The sequence below is a fragment of the Amblyomma mixtum genome, chromosome 5 (genome assembly GCF_055824585.1).
Source record: "Amblyomma mixtum isolate Tamu chromosome 5, ASM5582458v1, whole genome shotgun sequence".
NCBI classification, from domain to species: Eukaryota; Metazoa; Arthropoda; class Arachnida; order Ixodida; family Ixodidae; genus Amblyomma; species Amblyomma mixtum.
This window is the reverse complement of record NC_143016.1, coordinates 34,242,742-34,262,895: the sequence shown is the minus strand read 5'-3', so window position 1 is coordinate 34,262,895 and position 20,154 is coordinate 34,242,742. Positions and strand designations below refer to the sequence as shown.

The 20,154-nt window shown below is 47.1% G+C and overlaps 1 pseudogene across 1 annotated transcript in view; it reads right to left on the bottom strand.

The window, feature by feature from the left end:
* Nucleotides 1-191: 191 nt before the first annotated feature.
* The window catches only part of LOC149341712 (integrin alpha-9-like), a 57,468-nt pseudogene continuing 37,505 nt past the window's right edge, over nucleotides 192-20,154 (bottom strand). The window contains exons 17-27 of the transcript XR_016282957.1: nucleotides 19,165-19,296; nucleotides 18,963-19,042; nucleotides 18,011-18,233; nucleotides 14,687-14,841; nucleotides 12,357-12,426; nucleotides 11,670-11,777; nucleotides 7,025-7,255; nucleotides 6,159-6,281; nucleotides 5,401-5,499; nucleotides 4,695-4,817; nucleotides 192-3,142 (exon numbers count right to left, since the gene is read on the bottom strand). The product of XR_016282957.1 is annotated as an integrin alpha-9-like (transcript). The remainder of the gene's footprint in view (nucleotides 3,143-4,694; nucleotides 4,818-5,400; nucleotides 5,500-6,158; nucleotides 6,282-7,024; nucleotides 7,256-11,669; nucleotides 11,778-12,356; nucleotides 12,427-14,686; nucleotides 14,842-18,010; nucleotides 18,234-18,962; nucleotides 19,043-19,164; nucleotides 19,297-20,154) is intronic.

The following is a 20,154-nucleotide window of genomic DNA, read 5'->3' as shown; positions in this document are numbered from 1 at the left end:
TTTGAGCAGTCCTAAATAGTTCATTTTCCTTCCACAGGTAATGCAATAGTCAGCAGACCTGCATTTTTTGTTTGCCAATCAGCATACGGAATATTAAAAGATGGGATCAATGGGGAGGTTTTCAAATATATGGCAGCACTGTGAGTGTGAACACAGAGAAAGTAGAGATGCAGTAGAAGTAGCCGACAAGGTTTAGTAAAAGTACATATATTTATTTACATACTCAGAGACATCTTGCACAATTGTCACTTTGGCCATGAATAGTGCCAACAGCGAGAATTCAGCACTGACTTGCTATTTGGTAATTTTATTGCTAAGTTTGACTGAAGTGAAATACGTATTTTTTTCAAATGAGTCCAAGTTCTTACATAAGCAGGTGTATATAAATGTCATAAATGTTGCTGTCAACAGGACGACTTGTGCAGGAGAAAACAATAAACACCCGAATTTAGTGCCTGAGGATTATATGCTATAGCTAGGATATATGCATGGTCAGTTAATACAATTGTTGCACTAATTAAAATGAGGACAGCGTAAAAATTAAGGCTATTCAAGACAGCACAAATAAAGTTATAAGTTTCTGTGAAACAGGTGAAACATGGGTATGGACATCATGAAAGTAGTGAAGAACAAATCATGTCATGAAAACACTGGCACACAATGCTTGCTCTTGGATGAGATCATGCACGTGAATCACAGATATCATGAAATCATGGTCAACAATCAACATGGAAAGGTTGGCTGTCTAGTGGTGTACTGAATGGAACCCTCACACAGAGGGCGACACACCTGGAATGGCTCAGAAGATCGCGAACGCATCGTTCAGCTTGAGACAAAAGTGCTGGCAAGAAAGAATAACCACTCGTTTGGCAAAACCATGCTCATAGCAAACAATTTCTGCACGCATATAAAGTACCATAGTACACCCATCTCACCTCTGGATAGTGAACCACTGTTTTATCTGAAGGACACTTCAACGTTGGTTAGGTTTTGGCTAGCTTTAAATAAGCTGTAAGCATAACCGAAACTAAACAACAAACAGTGCGCATTTACTGTTCACAGCATGAATTTCTTTCAAGCGGCGTGGCATGTCCAGCAAAATTAATACTGTAGGCTATTTTGAAGTGAAGATTTCTTTCATTAGCATGCAGTGACTGGGACTCACTCGTATGAGACCCTTCATTTGTTCATGATCCCACGAGTTCTGCTTGAAAAAAGAAAGAGGTCTTACACGATGTCGGCTGACACCATACTGTTGTGTCAAGGGTAATTTCTCCCTTGATCAACTATTCTTGGACGCTGCCATGCTGCTTCAACTGAGTGTGTCCGTGGAAAACTTGTATTCGCAGATCGCGAATCCGGGCCTATTCAACCCGGGAAGAAATGAGAAAAACACCAGATGCCAAGAAGGAAGAAAAGCGTTCCTTCTTTGAAGGCAAAAAAAAAGCAAAACAAAAAGGCATGTTTTGAGTTCGATATATCTAAAGTGCATCGGGTGTAAGCTGGTTTAATTATATACTACAGCGTGTACATTATGGTATGAATATGATATTAATTACAGCAAAGTACTGATGGTACTTCCACTCTATTTTTTTCATTGCAGCATTGAGAACATATACTGATATGCCTTCCAGCTTGCAGTGACATTGGCACAATGCACATGTTATTTATTGTAACTTTAAATATGGTGAACTTGAGTCGATATATATATACTTTAATCTTGTGCTTCTTGAGTGTCATAGAAATCTGAAGCGCTTAACGTACTCGCTCCCGGTATGCTTCGTGGCCATTTAAATAACAGGTACATGTGGCACTGAGCACTTGCAATCATTGTGGCGATCTGTGCTTAAACCCGGTGAGACTAGTCGCTGCTTGTCACATGAACATAAATAGAGAATGAGAAACTCAGTTGTCAGCCTATCATTACAATAAAATAGAAATGAGTTGCGCTTTGTCCGACCACTGTGTGAACTCCTCAACACAAAAGCGTATTATGGCATCACTGCAGACCCTCCTGGAAACGCGATAATGAATCGATCGTGTTGAATTTTTAAACAAAGGTGCCACTTTGCATGGGACACATGGAGAGTTTCCTCATGGGCTTTCTGAACTTGTTATTCATGCGAATGTCGATGGCAGCTACTAATGACTTTTCTAGTGTACAAAATGAATGAATAATTTTTAATACGATTTGACAGGCACGAAGGCGTGCAGTTAAGGAAAGGGGAGTATATAGAGGAAGGTTAAATTAGGTGCTAGATCCCCACCTCACGTGCAAATTACCAGAGAGGCAGCTGTGTGGATTGGGTCGGATTACTTTACTCACGACAGTGACGCAATTGCGGGATGCACAAGGTGCAATTGGCTTTTGACTTTGGGACTGTGAATGACTGCGATACTGAAGCGTCTCTTCAAAGTTTGAGTGGTGGTATTGCCCACAGCCCCCTAAATAAGCAGTATTTGGTGCCTGTATCTCCATCGTTTGGCGCTGAACTTTGGTTACACTCGCCATTATTATCTGATCACTCCACTCGTTTGACGGCAAAATGACGTCACAGAGAGCATCGTGTTTTTCCTTTCTTTTCATCAGGTTTTGTGACCTATGTTAAGCACGTAATAGTGCAGCGTGTATGCAAGGCTGTATCTTTCCCATGGCTCAATTTCATAGTGGCAAAATACAGCGCAGAAAGCATCCAACTCTGCATGGTCGTCACATAATGTGCAGGCAGACCAACGAACAATATCACGGTCCCCCGCCAGACCTGGCACGGAACAGAGTCACAAGAAAACTGCAGGCAGAGCGGCAAACTGGGTCAATGTACGGAACAAGTTCATAAGACACACTGTGCACTTCACTCACCCCCAGGGCGTACTGGAGGGTGACGGGTGTCGAATGTCAGTAAATATCGAAGAACCGTTCGTGAAGTTGTGCTCATCCGAGGTCCTTGACGTCTTCAGCGCTGCCTTCCAGATCCTGGAGCGCGCTCAGGTCAATGGCGCCCATCATCATGCTCTTGCGGAAGAACTCCTTCTCCGCCTCCACGTCAGCCTTGGTTACAGCGAACTCGTTCCACTCGTTGTCGTTCTCCTCTTTCAGAAGCTTCTCCAGGGCCTCGCGTTGCCGGCGGCGGAAGAAGCCCAGCTGCAGAGTAATGAAATGTACTGCAATACTGAAAGCGTGATGGAGTGCGCAGAATATCACAAGGCCTTAGGGTATTCTGAGTGTGTATTATCGGTTTAGCAACTGTGTGCTTATTTTACAGAAAATTTTTGCGTTAACGGCCACTATTTCAGTAGAACTGAAAAAAAGAAAATGTGGCTGATGGGTGCTTTTCAGCGATTGCGACTGTACAAAAGCCACAGCTACTCTCATGGGAGGCGCTGCCAAAGTGAAATTGGCCAATGGCCGATGGTTGATAACTTGCCGGCCTCGAGTTGGTAGCCAATGTTCTCGTCCTACTTAGCTCAGGCCAGCGTCGGGCAACGGCTGGCCAACTACTGTGTCGGCCTATGGCTGGCAAAAGGCAAACACCGATCGCTGACAAACTCCTGGCAATAGTTGGCCGCCGACGCGTAGGCATGCAAACACAAGCTGACGCCAGGCCACCTCTGGCAGCCACTTCGGGAAAGTTTTGAGACAATTGTGAGTAATTAGGGCACAGTCGCTGAAAACGCTTACATGTCTTGATCGTAAGTGTATCAGCCAGCAGAATGTTTTTCAAATATACCTTCATGACACGTGCATGTCGCACAGTCGTGGTGCCTGAGAAAATCTAGTCTCATTATGTTTACATAATGTTCGTAACCATGACTGCAGAGTGAACTGTTAGTTTTTTTTTAATATAAGGTACTTGTAATGTAGTCCGCTCATTAGCAATGCTCGTTTGTGTCATCACAGAATCACAACTGAATGAAATAGTATTGCTTAACGTGCAAAAGCCACTGGCTCCAACAGCAGGGTTTTAGATTTGGAGCATATAAGCTCGCGAAAATTCTTCGGTCTGTGGATATATGCTCAGCATGTTGGTGGTGCATGACTTTTTCTGGTTTCTATAATGTTTCCATAACTTGATCTGCTTATCGCTGGGAATTGGCCTTTGTGACAGCGTGATAATATTACTATTCAGATTTCACCAGTAAATATGTCGGCACTGGGCCAAACAACTACTCCATTGTGATAAGCTGCAGACGTTTGATTTTCATGCCTAAATTACAGAAAATGCAAATTAGGCTTTGCAAATACTTTTTATGTATTTTTACAGCTGCCATTCTAGTGTACTCTTTAGTATAAAAGGTAATTTATCGTTAGGCCGTCGTAGCGCTGAGCATGGCCCGGCGTCGCCAAGCGCTGATCGGCCCGAGCAAGGCCAATGTCAATCCCCAACCACAGCCCGAGCTGGTTTGTCAAGCTCTTGCCATGGACGACCTGGTTGGCTGCCGGTGACGGGCCATCGCCAAGCCATGGAAGCTTTTTTCATTGGGTGCACATCTGAGATAGTCAGACGTTGGATCGAAGTAGATCTAATGCCGTGTAAGTTTTCCATGTCCGTGTGCTGTACACCATAGCTGGCTGAGTGCGTAGATAAGTGAAACATGTGAACTTTCTGCAGCTTCAGCTGCATTCGTTCAGGCACAAGTTACATGTAGCGTTCAAGCTGCCTCTTAAGTTGCGGGGTGCGCAGTAATGTACATACGTGAATCAGCCCGGCGATCATCAGAGAGAAGAGGATGAGACCCGAGAAGGCGCTCACTGCGATGATCCAAGCGGCCACCTTCTGTGCGGGCGGAGGACCCTCCTTCTGAAAGACGGTCGCCACCTGCCGAAAAAGACGATTTTTTATTTTGTTCACTTGCGGTGAAACAAAAACATAAAAAGAACCTTAAAGAAGAGAACACAATGAGTACTTGAAACAAGCTCCACCATGTAGCACATGATGAAGACGAAAAATAGCATTTCATGCTTATATATATATATATATATATATATATATATATATATATATATATATATATATATATATCGCATGTTATGATTTCTTTTCTTTGATGACTCATAGTTAATTGCCTCAGTATATGATGCGCACAGTGCCTGCAAAAAAGTTCCCCAGTGCTTACAAGGTTGGATTTATTAATTTTATTTAGATATCGAACAGTCATGCACAATGATAGATATTTTGGATTTCGTGCTTCATGCCATTGAGAAGACTTTTAGATCAAGCTAAATAGGCTGTGGTTTAGCGCGTTTTCACCCCTGGAACATTTTGCAAAATATTAACATTCAAGACGTTAATTCTCAGCAAGTATCGCTATTTTTTATTTGCATATAAAAAGAAAATACCACACTTTCTGGAGAACGTAAAATTGTACAAGAAAGACAAGGCTGATAGAGGCACTTCTTACGCGTATCTCCCTTCGAGAGTTGGGATCAGTCACGAAGGTGGTGTTGTCCAAAATCTTCAGGTAGCCTTCAGAACCAACGCTGAACGCATACCAAGTACCCTGAAAAGCAGGTAGAAGGAGGACTCACACATATGTATGGTGCAAAGAAAGCACTTTTCGTTTGTGATGTTGCCACAGAAGTGAAGATTGAACAAAGTGATATGGTATAGTATGTGAGGTTTAGCGTCCCAAAGCGGCCCATGGGCTATGAAGGACGTCGTAGCGGAGAGCTCCGGATAAATTTCGACCACGGTTATTTAACGTGCGCTGACATCGCACTCATCGGCATCAAGCATTTCGCCTCCATCAACACGCGGCCATCGCGGCCGAGAGTGAACTCGCATATTGTGCTCAACAACCTAGCACCCAAGCTACTGAGCCAGACTGAACAAGATGTACACAGCTTAGTTCTTATCAGCGGTTGAAATGATTATGCGCTCGCAGTAGATTAAGAAAATCTCTGGTGTAACAATCTTTGATCAGTAATACTTCATGTGTATTTCTTTAAATGATGCAAGAAATTGCTTATTTTATGACTGTCTTGTGTCAGCTTCCCCTCAGAAATCTCGTTTACAAACACATTTTGCGAAGTTACAGCGCAGAAGGCGACAAGACTTGTCACAAATAGTGAATAGATCGGCACGAAAACCTTAAGAAAGGAGAGAACAGTACTCAACAACAGCATGTAGTTAGCGAGCAATTCATTTTTGGCTACTTACTGCTTGTCTGACGAACTCTTCCAAGTTGAAAACGACCGTCAATATGATTTGTGCTATTTTCTGTCTGTTCAAAAACGGCCCGAAGTTGCACCTGACTTCGCGGCAGAGCGACGACTTGCAGTTCTGCAGAAAGAAGTATTCCTTAGTTACTGGTGCACACGGACTTGAACTAACAGTGTAGGCACACCAATAGAACAAATCAGTCGTATGGGTCAACAACAGTTACAGGGCGTTTCACTCAACATCCCCCTTGCTTCTGTCTTGCAAGAAGATAAAGACGTATGCTCTTCGCTCTTTTCTGCATTATCTTTCTTTCTGCCCATTGAATAATATAATGATGGTTCAACAGCGCAAACACACACAGACCAAGGAAACAAGACACACACACCAGCGATGGTGTGTGTGTCTTGTCTCCTTTCTTGGTCTGTGTGTGTTTGCGCTGTTGAACCAGCATTATGAATCTACACCATCGAGCCCAATCTGCAGTTCTTCTACAATAATATAAACCTTTCACTTTGGCAGGCACAAAGCAAAGTGATTCTGATTCGTCAATTGTAGATTTACGAGAACTATAGTCAAGCGAGTCGGGGTCGTACCGGCACCCAGCATTGAGAACGGTAATCCACGCGTGAAAATCTCAAGTTTTCAAGGTCTCAGTGCGCTGGCGCAGTTTTTCGGAACTCTGTTTGCACAGTGCCTTGTTGTTTAGTTGCTCCAGCTGGAAACAGTCGCAATATAGGTGATTGTAATGGCATGTGTGAATGAATAACCTCTGAATTAACGTTTACTCAATTCAATAGAGTAAATGTGAAGAATACAGCATCCAGAAGTTGCGCACATGCGGCATGCAGTTCCTATGCACTTACCAGAGGCGGTATGTTCTGGTACAGCAGAGCAGTGAGCCTCTCTGAGCGGGGGGAGTTGTCTTCGGGCACTGACCGCTGCACGCGGCCGCCCAGGCTACCATTGCGCGTGGCGAGCACGTCGGATCCCGAATCGTCTTCTTTATTCCGCCCCTCTTGGTCGTCCTCGTCACGCCTGATGAACCCTTCCACGTTGCGACAGGTTCCAGGCACAAACAGCTCACCCTGCAATACCTTCAGGACAAAGGAGAAACCGGAGATAGCGCTCGTGTCTTCTCTCTTTTTACAGAGCTAGCAATTCAGAATCAGGCTTTGAGAAATCGGTAACGAGCATACTGGCTCCAACTAACTGATTTGGGAGTTATGAAATGCTCCAAAATCAAAATATATGACCGATTCATCCTTTTTGCGGGCTCATACTTTGAGGCTATTCATCGCTGCAAGGCTAAGGCTCCGAGGTGATGGATAGAAAAAGTTGTGAAGAGTACAAGCACGAACTTTTGATACCCTACCGGACCCTAAGAGAAGAAACTAGATTTGGCCAGGACGCTTGATACGCAAAAGCATGTGATATTTTAAGGTGATGAAGCATTTTAGGAACTCAGGTGGAAAGGTGAGGTGAAGTGCTGGAAACTGGGGGGATGGGCAGCTGGTGGTGCGAAAAGGCTATTGAAAACATTTGTGAAATGTCTGTTGTACAGTGGACTTAGTGTGACTCGTGATGCTGATAATAATGGCGTAAGGACATTTTGGGGACTCTTACTGTTGATTGGTCTGCTTGAAGCCCTTAATATGCTCCTCCTCGGAGCAGGGGTGGACTTGTCGGTCACTTTTGGAGGGGGCTGTGGAGTGGGCTCCTTTTGAACCATATATTTTTCGGGCATTTTTTTGCCGAAAAAGGGGGCTCATCGTGGTTTTTCTATTGAAAATTTCTTGTTGCCCCTGCCTCACAGAACAACTTGGAGGAGGGGGCTGTAAAACTGTCAATGGTACTTTGTCTCAGAAGAGGACAATATGTCCGGCAGTGTCCTGTATTTAACTGTTTGTACCATGCGCGATACACCTAATTTGGTGCTAGAAATTTTTGTGGGTCGAATTATGCAAGGTTGGCTGGCTACAGAAATAAAAAAAAATATGAAATGAAGTGGCAGTGTCCACATTTCAGGCGTTTCACTCACCTACAGCAGAGTCTACAGCGTCAGTGCAGTAGAGGGAATAGAAGTTTCATGAGTGCATTCTCCAGAAGGACATATTCGAGTTTACATTTTACAGAGCGACCAGGCTCAACAGTGACTGTGTAGTGATTTCTTTTTGAGAAGGTAAACTAAATGAACACCGTGGAGGTGCTTTCTTTTGGCACGAAAGCGCTACTTCAATAGCCGCCGCAGTGGCTCAGTAATTATATGGTGCTCGGCTGCGTACCCGAAAGACGCGGGTTCGATCCCGGCCGCGGCGGTTGAATTTCGGTGGAGGCGAAATTCTAGAGGGCCGTTTACTGTGCGATGTCAGTGCATGTTAAAGAACCCCAGGTGGTCGAAATTTTCGGAGTCGCTTTGCGTCGCCTTGGGACGTTATAAACCCCATAAAACCAAATCAAACTTCACTAGCAAAGCTCAAAAACCCTGGGTATGATTGAAGCCTCAACCTTTGACCTTTTACGGAGCGCCAGCGGCGGAGGCCTTGTATAGCTGCCCCCCCCCCCCCCCCCCCCCCCCCCCCCCGCGCGGGGTTCTTCACCGCGCGGGGTTGTCGATAGCGGCTGACAATAAGATCTTGCATGCGGTTGCCTTTGAGGCGGTGTTGCTCAAGTCCTTCCGCACGTACTCGGCCTAACCACGTTAAAACCCTACCATAAAGTTTAGAGCGAAGCTTTTTTGTGCTCCATCCTGGGTTGGCCGGCGTGCCTCGCCGTAGTTAGCGTAACTGAGCGCAGGGCGCAGCGGAGGATGAAAGAGGGCGGTAGCGAAGAGAGTGCGAGAAGGAAACCGGAGGAGAAGGGCAACGGAGGCAGCGTGAAGGCAGGTTGCACGGAGGCAATCAGCGGCAAAAGAGTAGCGCTTGGTGCCGTTTGCGAACTGATGACGTCATCGGTAAGGTATGCGTCGCTCGCCCGAGGTGGCGCCAGAGTAGCGTGCGTTGTAAGCGCGCTGGCCGTTTGCCAGAACTCTATGCCGTTTGCACAAGGTGGGGCTTATCGGCGGCGGAACGGTGCGCTTTGTCCAAGTTGAAACCCAGAGCCGCCTCCGTACGGGAATGCGTGTTCCGTATGCGGTCGCCTATGGTTCGAGTACCGCAGCAGCTGCGCTCAAAAATCGCACTGCCGAGAAGCGTACGTAATCGTAGGAAATGTTTTTGCAGCGTACTGAAGAAACAAAACGTGCAGAAGCGCTTGTTAATCGTGACTTAAAATGAAAAAAAAAAAAAAAAAACGCAACGGCGGAGCGCCACTTTTGTTAAATATGGGTGAAGTAAATCAGCAATATTTGGACGAATTTATCATCTTAACAAACACTTCGGAGACTGCAGAAGGCGCCTTACGAGCGGCGTCATCCCGAAAGTGTCCTCCGTAAATGCGGAAAGTGAGCGGATAAATCAGGTATGCATGGGCGTCCGGAGGGGGGGGCAAGGGGGGGCGGTTGCACCCCCCTGGAAAATCACTCACTCGAACCGTGAGTGATGGCCGCACACCAGGGGCGGTGGTGCGCTCAGTCAAAAGGGTAAAAGCAGCCCCGCATGGTCACATCTGCGAAATGCCGCGTCCGGGCGTGCGTCGTTCCGCCGTTTTCAAACCACGCCATCGTTAGCTCTACTGAAGGGCGACCTGTTCCAGACATACAGCGGCACCGGCGAGCATGTGTTTCGAGCCGCCTTGAGATGGGTGTCTGTTTCTTTGATCTCTAGAGAGATAGCGACACGGAGGCAGACAGTGCACGGGGCATCTTGTTTTCGCCTATGTCGTTACGCCGGTCACCGATGAATTCTTAAGGAGGGAAGGACAAATCAGCCGTGTCCACCCCCGCTTTGTCGGGCTGCTCAGGGGCAAGCGGGCGATGAGTTGGCGCCGCCGCCGCTCGCTGTCTCCTCCGATCCACGTGTAGCGCAGTTCGGTAGAAGCGCCGCTTTCAGAATCTCCGGCAAAGGGGATTAGCTGCTTTTGTTCACGGCGACGCAGTCTCCCGAGGCGCCCCCACACCAGCGTTCTTTGCGTCTTCTGTGAAAACCAGCGCCTTTGGTCAACGCAGCCCGATGGCGCCTGCCTGGCTCGCCTGTCACCTCTGGCTGGGCCTCAAATCACAACAGCGCCCATGTACTGTGCGTGTCAGTGCATGGTAAAGAGACCCAGGTGGTCGACATTACCCGGAACTCTGTACTACTCCATCCCTCATAGCCTGAGTCGTTTTGGGGCTCTGAACCCCATAAAAACACAAAAACAAATTTTCCGACCGGAGTGGCGAGTGTCCCTTCCCCTCGGAAGTTGCGCGGCGTTCCTTTCACCCCCAAAGTGCGCATTCAGGGATACTGCGGCAAGTAAGCCCTCGCACGTGTGCGCGCCTCTGTGTTTGTGCTTGGGTGTTTTTAGTGGCCGGTTGTCAGCGAAGCTGAGAACAACCAAGACAGCGGACGAGAAAACGACGAGCGGCGAGCAGTGTGTGTGGGGTTGCTCGACTGTGCGGATGCGCAAGCAAGATGGAGCGAGGTGTATGAAGCTGCGAGCGTGCATTTATCTTGTAAATAAGTTTTCGTTGTATATATAGTCATCTTTTGTTTTCAACGTACGCGTTCAACAGTTTTTCCAATCAATGTGTATGATGAGTGTGCACCGAGAGCGTGTAATGAAGCACAGAAGTGAATTTATCACACGTGTAATTACGCAATTCGCCCAGAAAAATCCGAGGCGCCTACAGTTGCTGTTCAAGGAAGACTGACTGAGTGACTGTAGTTGCGTGTTTGCGAACATATTGTGCTGTGTGCTGGTCATCAATCCGGGTGAGTCGAGAACCCGTATGCAGGAAGACTGAGCACTCTTCTCCACGAAGTGATATAGCATCTTTTTGCATTTTTTTATTAATTTTAGTTGTTTCTTCGTTGATAAACTCCAATGTACCTCTCCTAGCCGCGCTTTAATTTGCTGTTTGTAATTTTTCTTTCATGTGTGCATTTTGTTTAATTTTTATTTATATATAAATAAATAAATTTACTCCGCAAATAGCGCCTTTTTGCTACGAACATACCCCCCCCCCCCCCCCCCCCCGGGGCACCAACGGGGCCCCCCCCTGCAAAAAATTCTGCGGACGCCCTTGCAGGTATGCCACACTATTTAGCTTCTGCAGCTTCTTTCCTCAACTCGCATCCTTTTCCCTTTGATCTGCATCTCTGCGATCGTCGCACCGCTTTCCAGGGCCACGGCCGACGCTATGCAGCCAGACCTACCAACGCTGGCTGCAGTATTATGGCATGATGAGCAGTAGAGGGGTGGCAAGGAAGGAGAACGCATTTCTCCGCTCCGGTTGTGAGTGCTATGTGCCTCGTAAGACCGTGTGACTCTGCTAGCTGTAATGTTCACGGCGGTACAGAATCTACCTGATGAATAAAATCAAGTGGGGCCTTCAAAGTTCACTTAATTATGCATAGTAATCATCGTAAATACCCTGATTTGTGTGACGTAGGCGATGGGATTCTCCGATTCACTGAAGACGTATGGAACTTGAATAGACAGCTGAACCTGTTGTATTGGACTCGCGTACTGCTTGGCAAGCTGTAAAGAGAAAAGGAGCGCATGCCGTTCACGCAAGGTTTGTTAAGTGTTTTTCTTTGCAATGCTTACAGAGCAACGAATGTTAGGTCTTGAAATGAAAGGAGACACTATACATGCACCTTTCAGTTGTTCGTTACAGAGTTAAAATGCGTTTCATATGCGCTGAGTTAGTAATCCTTATTCCAGCTGCGGTGCATTATTGTAGGGGGTCACTTGTTTCCGGCGTACGCCACACGGTTTTATCTACAAAGATGCGATAAAATTGTACAGATGTCCCGACGGAATCGGTACGTGAGTTTTTTAAAAATAACTTGGGTACTGAGTCTGATTTCGCACTTCGTTGCCTAACTTTAATGAAGTTTGCCAGTGGGATCCCGTTAGAAAATTTAATCAGCATAGAAATAATGTTAAAGTGATGACCTGAAAAAGCTCTGCACCAGAAAACAAGTGTAAGCTAAAGGTTTGGCTAATTTTATCACATAGCTTTTGGTGACGCTTTCTTCAGCATCACCCGCAGGCTGAACATGCACTGTACACGAAATCTTAAAAAAAAAATGCAATGAAAAGAAAGGCACTTACGACGAAACCATGTTCCATTTGAATAGTCTTGGTCTCTGGATTGAAGGTGACCACCTCTGGCTTCGCTTTCCTGCGAAAAATTCAGACGCAAAATTTTAGCGCGTGAACGAGGAGAGTGCTCACGTACTGTGTTAAAATGTATTAAAAGATAGTGTTCAAGTAATATATGCTCTGTCTGCCCGATTACCCCGCACTTTGCATGCGCTGTGACGGATCGATATCGTAGCACTGAATTGGAGCAACTCGTTTACGTTTGTTTGGTGGCTAGATATATCGAGAAATGATAAATGGTAGCCTGTTGTAGATCACTTCGTGTGAAAGCATAGCCAGGGATGAACCTTTATTGTTAATTTTTTTTCATTTATGTTCACATTTGAAAGGAGGCCTTCCGCTGCCTTCCGTCGGAACTCCCGTTTCTTCGTCTCTTGTGTTCTCGCTTTCTTCACTGCACTCATAGCGTGCTGGAAGGTACTACTGAGCAGGCTTAAAACGCGAAGACTCACATGTGCTGTGTTACTCGAGAATGTCGCGCAACATCGTCACTTAACTCGCTTATGAATTTACGGTTTCTAGGGATCCGTCACGAAGTCGAGTAGCATGAGTGAGGATCCCTGCAGTGCCACCGGATACCCACCGTTGGTGCAATGGGTACTCCGCCTGCTACTCGGCTTCTGCGGAGTGAAACGCTTGAGAAATGGGCCTTTGACCCCGCCTGAGTAGACGAGAACACCTGGTGCCATGGCGCTCTTTGGTCACAGATACCGTTGCGCAGTAAAAAATTGGCGGGGGCTTAGCTTTGGTTAAGCCTGGTAGGTTGCGAAAGCAGGAGTTTTATAATGCATATGCAGCGCCTCTAGTGGGAAGAGCGCTGCGCGCCATGCCAAGCGGCTTAGCCGACGAGCCGAGTTGGTAGCCCGTCTCTCGCTCCTGGTATGACGTCACGCTAAACGTCACTAGCGCCTCTATCGGGAGGAGCACGGCGCGCCGTGCCAGCCGTGCCAAGTGGCCGCCGTTACGCGACGAGCCGAGTTGGTAGCCCGTCTCTCGCTCCTGGTATGACGTCACGCGGTGACGTCACTAGGCGTGGTATGACGTCAGGGGTCACGGGGCCGCCGCTACGCGAAAAGCCGTTCTTGTGAGTAGTATTGCTTTCGCAATAAAATTCGACACGAGAGAGGCTCGCTCAACAGCTGAACGTGGCGAGGTGAAAGAATGTGTTCTGCGTTCGCGTTTGCCGCCGCAAGGGCTTAGTTAAGTTAGCTTCACCGCATGCAGCGATGCGACGTGGAAAATGAGTACAAGAGATGGCGGGTCATCCTCAAATACTGCTCACATTCACCTCGTCATGCGGTTTCACAGCGCCAGCACTGCCCAAGGCTGCGCAGTCGCTCCGCCTCCACATGTGAAAAAGGTTCGAAGAACGCCGTCAGAAGACGTGGCCCTTTCGGGGCGCGGAGCACAGTTCGATATCTCGAATGTTTCGCTGAACGCGAGTTAGATATACGCGAGCAACAGTGCTATACTATTGCTTCAGATTTTCAAGGGAATGTTGTGGATGTTCGCTATAAACAATATTTCGATATATCCGGGTTTGACATATGCGGCTCGATTGCACATCGTAGGAGCACATATGGTGCTACACCGTCCCCAGGGAGTGTTGTTGAAAATTATGGTATTTTTTTTTGTATCTTTGAACCATCCAGGTAACTATAGCGAATGGGATAAAACAAACGACGAAACGTTTAAGCAGCGGCCCACACAGCACCCTACATGACGATTGACCCCCGTGCGTCACACGGGTTGCATTCCTTTGTTTTGCTCGGCTGCAGGCGCCAGTTCGCCCGATGGACAGTTTTTTTTCTCGCTCCCTTTGCCACTTCCTTCTGCGGACCGTCACTGCAACGTGATAGCTTACATGTAATTAATTTCTGCATAAACAAAACACGTCCGGATTTTTTACGTAAGTACGCGTTTCAGAAGAAGGAAACAGGCAACGTAACGAGAATGCATAACGCTCGGTGTGACACAAATAGCGGCCCGCAATTTTATGAGAAAAACGCATTTCCTTCAGTGAGGACATCGCGAAAGCCTCTATAAATGTCCTATTCATAGGAGTGAAACTCTAATTTAAAATGAACTTAAGATATTAATAAATTTGGTCACATTCTTTCAACAAAGTTCTTTAGGCCGTGTAGCTAGGTGCCTCTCCCCATAACTTGCAGATAGGCACCTTCTCCAAGGCGACTTCCCATACTTTTTTTTGTGCATGGCTTAGACCGCAGTAAATTCGTGTGACGATCGAAGGCCGCGTGGGTAGATGCTCAGCTCACCCGAGCATGGAGATGTCCGCCTGGTGTATGAAAGGCAGCGTGATCACGACCTTGTTGTCGTTCGGCGAGGCCTCTTCGCTAGTCGTCGTCGCTTCGGCGGTCAAGTTGAACGTATCTTCGACCTGACTCATGTCCAGCTTCAGCAGGAAGAACGCCTGCAGAAGGCCAACGCATGCGATTTTCAACACCAGAGAAGAGCCCGGGTTGACTCATAACACGTCATAGTATAAGACAAGGACATGCGCCACGGGTGTACCCTGCTGTCGGTGCTTCGCGGCTGCAGATTACAAGGCTCCACATTTAACAGCTACTAGAAGTCCAAAGCCTGCAAATTGCACGACCTGGGTGTTAGCCGCACAATAAAGTGGAACAAAGAGGTGGCGTCAGGTGACGTATTTCCTGAAGGAAAGGAAATTAATAAAATTTTATGTGCCGTTACGTCCCGAAGCTACACGTTGGGCTGTGAGGCAAATGCGGAGTGCGGCAGAGTGCTTTAGACCACCAACGGTTCCTAGACTTCGCAGCACACGTGACGTTTCTGCATCCGCCCTATTGCTGTGCAACTCGTGAAAGGCAACAGCAGAAAGCCATAATCCATTGTAATATTATTAATATTATTATTAATTAGTCTAGAAAGTTTACACGTGAAATGATCTAAAGTATCAGAATAGGCTTCAACCGCAGTATTCATAACGCAGCACCTCAGGGAGAGGAAAAACGTTTTATTAAAACGTTCATAAACGCTCATAAAACGTTTTCGTTTTACGAGCTGCGTAGGTAAGCTCATGGAGCGCATGATCTGCAAACGCATAACTTGGTTCCTAGAAAGCCGAAATGAGTTCCCCCAAGAAATGAACGGGTTCCGTCAAAACAGGTCTGCGACTGACAATATCATCGCCCTCGTCTCATCAATTGAGGAGTACCTTCATGCTGGGTACATCCCGACCGCCGTTTTCCTAGACATCAAGGCCGCCTTTGACTCTGTCTTTCACCATGCAATTCTCGCCGCCTTTGCCAGTCTTGGCCTTGGAGGAAGGCTATACAAATGGATTGGGCATTATTTGAAAGAACGGCAAATTTTTATGACCACTTCAAACGGTCCAACACGCTTTCACGCAGTGGAGAGGGGCGTACCACAGGGAGCGGTGCTCAGCCCTCTCCTGTTCAATATTGCCCTTATACACATAAGAAGAAACCTTCCGCGAGGGGTCCGCATAACAATTTATGCTGATGATATCTGCATCTGGACCGCATCACGCTCGCGCTATATCACCCAGCAACGTCTACAGAGAGCGCTATTGCACATTTCGATGTACCTGGCTTCCAGAGGTCTTCGTCTCTCGCCAGAAAAGAGTGTTGCAATGGCGTTTACAAGAAAAACGATGACCCGATATCCGCTGCTTCTAGGCGGACGATCGCTACCATACGTACGATCTCAGCGATTCCCGGGTGTTGTAATCGACTATAATCTGTCATGGACACCTCAGATCAAAAAACTTCGCGAGAGGATCACTGCAGCATCGCAAGTGTTTAGGTTCATGGCGGGAACAAGGTGGGGTAGCAACTGCCGATCAATGCTTCTGCTTGAAAAAGCCTACGTTGAAGGAACCTTGCGCTACTGTCTACCAGTGTTTCAAAGATTATCTACATCAAGCAATAAGTCCCTCGTTGCCGCACGGAACAACTGCCTGCGAATATGCCTTGGCCTCCCAAAGGGTTCCTCTGCATCAGGAACAGTAGCGAGGCAGGATGTCTCCCACTAGAGGTGATTGCCGCCAAGGAAACTATGCGTACCCATCTCCGCCATGTTCTTCAAGGGAAGAAGCACTTCCTGCACCGTGTCCACCTAATTCACACCAACTCTAGCTTTGGCCAGGCAGTGCAGCTCCTGCCCATCCCTACTATTAATCAGCCACAGAAACTACTACCTCTGGCCTTTCCTCCATGGACACTCTCTCCTCTAAAGGTGAAGAAGTTTGTTCCAGGTGTGAATGCAAAGAGCCGCATGCCACAGGCAGCGCTTCTGCAAACTACTCTCGCATACTTAACGGAGGAATATAGGCAGCACAGCCATATCTTCACCGATGGTTCAACTACTAAAGAAACCTCTTCATGTGGCCTTTATGTGCCCTCAACAGGCCATGCCCTTTCTTACCGGCTGCAGCGGAGGACATCCTCTACGACAACTGAGCTTCACGGCATTAAGGAAGCTGTTTCTTACATCCTGCGCCGAACCGCCGGCCTTTGGGTTATCTTCACCGATTCGAAAGCATCTCTTCAGATCCTGGTCAACCTGCTGAAGAAAACGAATCACCAGCCAGTTTCCCTGGACATCGGATATCTACATCATTTAGCAATTGCCGCAGGCCACTGCATAACATTTCAGTGGGTACCTGCTCACTGTGGCATTCAGGCTAATGAAAAAGCAGATGAAGCGGCCCGTAAGGGCCATCAACATCGTAGATACATTAGAACTTTTTTCACGAAATCTGATGCATCCCAGATGGCTAAAAGTTTTGCTTCCGAAGAAACGTATCGGCTTTGGAGTTTGCCGACACATCAGTACCGATTTCTTCACTCAATCGACCCACATCTTAGATCAACACTCTCACCCAGAATTCCTCGACATCTGAAAACACTTTATCATCGACTTCGTCTGAATGCTGCATATACAAACGGCTTACGATACCGTTTTAGACAAATGAACAGTCCGCACTGTGACAACTGTGCCGCGATAGAAACTGTGGAGCATATCTTGCTTGAGTGCCCTGCGTATGCTAACGAGCGTGCGTACTATGAACATTGCATGCAGAAGCTCTGCTCAGTGCCCCTAACAATGGACAAAGTTTTAGGTCCCTTAGCCTGCCTTAGGCAACAGAGACTTGCAATGAACTTTCTATTCACATATTTAAAAGACATTGGACATCTCGATAAGCTTTAAATTCACTTGCACGTTACCTTCATGTATTCTTCATGCAGTGAACTTCGTCAGCCCATTTGACGGACTATGCACTCCATTATTCCATAGGTTACATCAATACTCGCCATTGCATCCTTAGTACCCATTTCATGGCCGCATTTTATCTTCGTTTTTTTTTTTACCTCTTCCACTCTGCTCTCCTTCTGTCTTTATCTCCCAAATTCCCCTCCCTATGCAGAGTAGCATGCCAGCGATTTTTAAACGCCGGCTAAATTCTCTGCTCTTCATTAAAGAGTCTCTCTCTCTCTTTTATTACGAAGAGAATGAGAGAACGAGTTTGAGTCTACTTCTAATGCAGCATTCATATGCGTTGGTGTAGACGTATATAAACTATATACACGTACATTCCTCGATGGTCGCAGGGGGTTTCCGGCGTCGCAGACGATGATGGACCTCCGGCGCGCCGGGTCTTGCTGGACGCTGCAGCGGTCCTTGTTTACCACCCGCACGCGGTCGGGCATCGTCACCACCACGCGGGCCAGGTACGCCGGGTCCGTGGCGCCGGCGTTCTCCACGAATAGCGACAGCGACAAGTCGCGCCGCTCACCGACCACCAGCGGATTTCCGCTGTAAAGGACAGCATCGGGTTTGGCAGAGGAGTTATGTACGGTTCTCGGCCAAGCACAGTTTCAATGGGTACAGCTGGTTCGCACTCATGTTTGCACTACCAGTAGTATGGTGAGTTGAGGCACCAGGGTCCCGAGCTTACGCATGTTGAACCGTTGGAGCCCGCCCATCCACGCATCCCCTTGACCGTGCATATTTTGCACCGGCACTTCAAGTTTCACCCCTTTTCATGTACTTATCCGTTCTCCCATATCTACTGTGACATGTAAGTGCGCATTAAAAATCCCTAGGTGATCGAAATTATTCCCAAGCACGTCACCACGGCACCCCTTTTTCTCTTCCTTCTTTTCATTCCATCCTTCACCCTTTCCCTAACGGCGAAGTTGAGGTGTCCAACATGAATTGCGACTGTTAATGCGCTTGTCATTCCCTCATTATTCATTGTCAAGAAAATTGTGCCGGTTCGACTGGTTGGAATAGGGATGCTATGAAGCTGTGACAGTACAGGCTGCCTAACGGTTCCTTTAAAGAGAACGTTTATTAGAACGCCAGGACCAACTTGCAAATTATTATTTTTTTTCTCCGACGTCCTTTAAGCACCGTTAAAGCGCTGGAGAAAGTAGTGCTAGTAGTACTTTTTTGCGATAAGTATATATATTATACCAGGAGACAGCTGAAGGGCTCGCTTTTTCAGCAGTTATGCGGTCGATAACGATCACGTATACTCACTCGTAACCGATCATATTGACGTCCAGTTTCAGATTCGCTCGACACACCTCGTCCGATCCACAGCCGTGTTGATATGGAATCTGCACACAAATACGCGACAAAAAGCGCCTCTTATGAAAATTCTGGCGAGCTTTTAGCAAGTTCGCTCGTTTTTCTTGGCATCGTCGACGAAACAAGTTGAATCGGCGAAAGAACGGCTTACCGTCTTGGTGACAGACAGCGGGAAGCCCCTATCGGGAACCGGGCAGGTGGGACACCAGCGCTGGTCGCCGGTGTCGCGGAGGCGGTACTCCAGCCGCACGGCGAATGGAATGAGCGGGTCGAGAAAAGTTTCCTGTCGAAATAGAGAGACAAAAATTGTGGCCTGGTCCTGCTGTCACTAGTGTTTATGAGCGGCGTCAGCCCTTCTGCTGTTTCACGCGGTTGTTCTTCATAAGGTCTGACTCCTCGGTTTGTTCTGAGATTGAGACTTGGCTATTATTCTAGTAAGTATGTTGCTGCTGTCAGGTTAGTCGATACAAATGATTTTTGACCATTGTTTCCACCGCTTTCTTGCGATCAGTTCAGCTGTTTTGTACTTAAATGAGCTCGAACGACCAGAGTGATGCCGTTAATCTCCCATTGTGCAGCGATCATTCTTTCATTTTGTCCCTCTTTTAGCACGGAGTTTGTTATGCTTTTCGGGCAAGCTTCAGCTGCGTGTTACATTACACAACAGATGATAAAATATTATGCTCAGGGCTGGCGCCAGGACATTCATGGTGCTGGTGGAGGGGGGGGGGGGGGGTTTAAATTGAAGGGGTAGTTATTATGCCTATGTGGCATTGCTATTTATAAAAATAAGATAAAATAAAGGAATAAAATGTGTTGGACTGCCATTGAAGGGCTCTAATGAGAGCTGCACTATCATGAAACATCTGCCTCATGCCTCATCAGAGTCGAACGGAGCGCACGGTAGATTTTTGATGACCCGACAAATGATGACCCGCCGTCGCCTACGAAATTCAAAGAAATTCGAACCTTTTTAAGGCGGAAGCCTTTAATGTCTCATCGTTGTAAGCAGCAGTTATCGACAGAAAATGTCACGCTTTTCAATTGGTGGAAACGGTCGTGACGTCACAGAGCGCGAATTTCAAACGGGGCCAATTGCACTTTGGCTAGTAACCATACAACCAATTGAAGGGATCGTATA